At 43.9% G+C, this 2,446-nt stretch overlaps 1 non-coding gene across 1 annotated transcript; it reads left to right on the forward strand.

Annotated features, from left to right (window-relative positions):
• The first annotated feature begins 2,113 nt into the window (after window positions 1-2,113).
• LOC115526698 lies at window positions 2,114-2,220 on the forward strand. The gene has a single exon (XR_003972728.1). It is a non-coding gene; the product is annotated as a U6 spliceosomal RNA (small nuclear RNA).
• The last annotated feature ends 226 nt before the right edge of the window (window positions 2,221-2,446 follow it).

Below are 2,446 nucleotides of genomic sequence, written 5' to 3' on the forward strand. Positions count from 1 at the left end.
TCCTGGATTTTTTTTATCTCTCTTTTTCTCAGCTTCTTCTTTTTCCATAATGTTATCTTCTAATTCACCTATTCTCTCCTCTGCCTCTTCAATCGGAGTTGTGGTCACTTCCATTTTATTTTGCAGCTCATTTATAGCATTTTTTAGCTCCTCCTGACTGTTTCTTAGTCCTGTGATCTCTGTAGTAATAGATTCTCTGCTGCCCTCTCTACTTTTTTCAAGTCCAGTGATTAATTTTATGACTATTATTCTAAATTCTTTTTCTGTTATATCATTTTTGATCAGTTTGTTAGCTGTTGCTATTTCCTGAAGTTTCTTTTGAGAATTCATCCGTTTCATCATTCCCACAGTCCCTGTGGTAGCTCCAAACTCCAGGGCACTTCCCCTGCACTGTGTGGAGAAACTTGTGTTGGTGGGCGGGACCGCAGTCAGACCTGATGTCTGTCCCCAGCCCACCACTGGGGCCACAGACTGGTGTGTACCTTATCTTCCCGTCTCCTAGGGGCAGGACTCACTACGGAGTGGTGTGGCCCCTGTCTGGGCTACTTGCACACTGTGAAGCTTGTGGTGCCGCTCCATGGGATCTGGCCAAGGACGTATTATCCAGGGTGGATCCACAAGGAGCACATGGGTGGGACGGGCAGGTTCCGCTCACTTTGACCTCAGTGGTCCCCTTCAGGAGGTGCCCTGCAGCACAAGCAGGGAGGCCAACCTGTCAGAGGGATGGATCCACTGAAGCACAGCATTGGGTGTGTGTGCAGTGCAAGCAAGTTCGGTGATGGGAACTGGTTCCCTTTGGGGTTTTGTCTGGGGAATGGGAGAGGGAGATGGAGCTGGCCAGCACCTTTGTTCCCCGCAGAGCTGATCTCTGTCTTCCTGGGCTCTACACCTCTCCCTCCCACTGTCCTCTCGCCCTCCCCACTCTCCGAAAGCAGAGCTATTGACTCTTAACATTCCAGATGTTAAGTCCCGCTGGCTGTCAGAACTCATGCAGTCCAGCCCCTCTGCTCTTACAAGCCAGACTCGGGGGCTATGCCTTGCTGGGTGGACTGCCCCTCCACTGCCATGGCTCCCTCCTGCCGGTCTGTGTAGCGCGCACCACCTGTCTGCCCTTCCTACCCTTTTCCGTGGGCCTCTTTTCTACACTTGGCTCTGGAGGGTCCGTTTTGCTAGTCTTCTGGCAGTGTTCTGGGTTATTTAGGCAGATGTGGGGGGAATCTAAGTGATCAGCAGGACGTGGTGAGCCCAGTCCTCCTACGTCACCATCTTTCCTGAAGCTTCTCTCTGTTTTTATTTATTTTTGAGACAGAGAGACAGAGCATAAGCAGGGGAGGGGCAGAGAGAGAGGGGGAGTCACAGTATCTGAGGCAGGCTCCAGGCTTGGAGCTGTCAGCACAGAGCCCAATGCAGGGCTGAAACTCATAGACTGTGAGATCATGACCTGAGCTGAAGTCGGACATTTAACCAACTGAGCCACCCAGGTGTCCCTAGAATTTAAATTAAATTTTGAGAAAAAAACCTGAAACATTGCACTAATCTCATAAAAAGAATTGGGCATCTTTTTTTTCAATTTTTTTCTGAAATAATTTATATAAAATAATAAAGAATTATTCCTTGAAGAATTGGTAGAATTGTCCTGCAAAGCCAAGATAGCTTGGATTTGGGGGGAGAAATAGTCTTTAATACCATTTTAATTTCTTTGATACTTACTGCCCTATAAAACTTCTCTTTGTTTTTCTTAAGTTCATTTATTTCTTATTTTGAGAAAGAAAGAGTGGGAGAGCATGTGGAAAGGGCAGAGAGAGAAAGGAGACAGAATCCCAAGCAGGCTCAGTAATGTCAGCACAGAGCCTGATGTGGGGCTCGAATTCACAAACTGTGTGATCATGACCTTGAACTGAAATCAAGAGTCAGATGCTCAATTGACAGAGCCACCCAGGGGCCCTTCCCATTCTCTTTCTTGCATCAATGTTTGTGTTTTGTACATTTCTAGAACGTTTTTCATTTTGTCTGTTTTCAAATTTATTAGTGTAAGCTGTTTAGAGTAACTTTTTAAATCATTTTTAAATAATTGATATCTTTTTTATTTTCCTTTTTAAATTAAATTTGATTTGTGCTCACCTAGGCAGCACATATACTAAAATTGGAACGATACAGAGAAGATTAGCATGGCCCCTGCACAAGGATGACACGCAAATTTGTGAAGCATTCCATTAAAAAAAATAACAACAACAAAAAAATTTGATTTAACCATATCCTTCTCCCTTTTTCTCTTGCTTAATCTTACTGTAGGTATTTCTTGCTTATTTTATTCATCTTTTCAAAGAACTAGAATTTAATTTTGCTAACCTTCTGCTCTTAACTTTATTATTTCCTTCCTTCTTTTTTCTTTTTTTTGGAGGAAAGGGGTTTATGATTGGTTGTTCTAAGTCCCAATTTTTGAGAT

The sequence above is a fragment of the Lynx canadensis genome, chromosome D1 (genome assembly GCF_007474595.2).
Source record: "Lynx canadensis isolate LIC74 chromosome D1, mLynCan4.pri.v2, whole genome shotgun sequence".
NCBI lineage: Eukaryota > Metazoa > Chordata > Mammalia > Carnivora > Felidae > Lynx > Lynx canadensis.